Below are 1496 nucleotides of genomic sequence, written 5' to 3'. Positions count from 1 at the left end.
AGATTACCTGATTGTTTTTACAGGATCGAATAAGATGTTTAGCTCACAATTGATATTTTTATATCGAGGCTAAAATTGATAAGTAACAAACTGAAGTAGTTAATTTTTAATACCTTTCCTCATTCTATGATCTATGGTGAAGACTTCAAGCATCTCTCCTTAACTTTTCTGTTTTATTACTTGCACAGTGAAAGGCCAAATCTAGAACATTGACCACCACAGTCACTAAGCTTTACCGTTATTCAAACCATTCTGTGTGGAAATCAGGTCTCTCATTTACTTATTGCTTCTTCTTTTTTCCAGAAGAAACAAATACTATAGTAAATACAACTAACCCCAAAAGTTGAAGAATTATTTTCCATATAACTTTTCTACCAATCCCAGCTATGAGTACTCTGTCATCAGTGTTCGCAATACTTTGTATTGGGGCTAATATAAATTTAGCCACATGAAAGAGCTTCCACATGATCAGAAATGGAGTTGGTTGTTATTCTATGGATTTGTGTACCAAAAGCTTTGAAAACAAATATAGGTTTTTTTAAAGATCTCTGGGCAGAGGGGAAGCCTGGAAACTGCACACCAGTGGAAGTCACCTTAGATAATAGCGAAGTCACCTCAGATAATAGCAAAGAGGCATATTGCAGGTACACAGGAAAAGCCATCAGGAGGAAGTACACAGGAAAAGCCATGGGGAGGAGGTGCTGAGAGCGTGCCCCTAGGCAGAGGGGGAAGCCTGGAAACTGCGCACCGGCGGAAGTCACCTCAGATAATAGCGAAGAGGCATATTGCAGGTACACAGGAAAAGCCGTCGGGCTCTCAGGCCTGCAGCCCTTGGGACACAAAGAAAACATAATCTACACAGAAGTTCTACAGGACACGTCACCTTCCCCTGGAGACTGTACAACTAAACCTAAGAGACACTGTTCAAAAATAAAACAATATGTCAGCAGTTGACGTGTTTGGAATCACAGAAGCAAAGAAAGCTTCAGATACAAGCTGTCACATCATGGGTTGGACAATGGAAGATATTTTCTGAAGGTACTTGGCAGATGTGAACGGTTATCCTGGTGGAGGGTGGAGCTGGGAAGTAAGTGGGTCAAGGCACTAGGCAAAGGGTCAGGTCAACACTGTAACTAATGCTTAACTCCACAATAAGGGATTTATCTTTTACTGCTCCACAAATGGCTTGTCTGTCAGATACTCCTCTAAATATGAACATTTAGATTAAGACAGACAAGGAAGAAGGACTGGCAACGCACTTCTGAAATAGCAGGCCTCTGAAAACCCTATGCACAACAGAACACATGCAGACTAACAGAAAGGGCAACCTAGGTAGAACTTTCAAGTAAGAAAATACAAAGGAGGAGGAACAGTTGTAAGCAGACCCTAGTGATTGGAACATGGAATGTGAGAACCATGAATGTAGGAAAATTAGAAATTGTTAAGAAAGAAATGGAACACATAAATATTGACATATTAGGCATTGGAGAGATGAG

This window comes from Elephantulus edwardii, unplaced genomic scaffold, assembly GCF_000299155.1.
Source record: "Elephantulus edwardii isolate Elephantulus edwardi_28Jun2011 unplaced genomic scaffold, EleEdw1.0 scaffold00030, whole genome shotgun sequence".
Lineage (NCBI taxonomy): Eukaryota > Metazoa > Chordata > Mammalia > Macroscelidea > Macroscelididae > Elephantulus > Elephantulus edwardii.
This window is presented reverse-complemented; position numbering follows the sequence as displayed.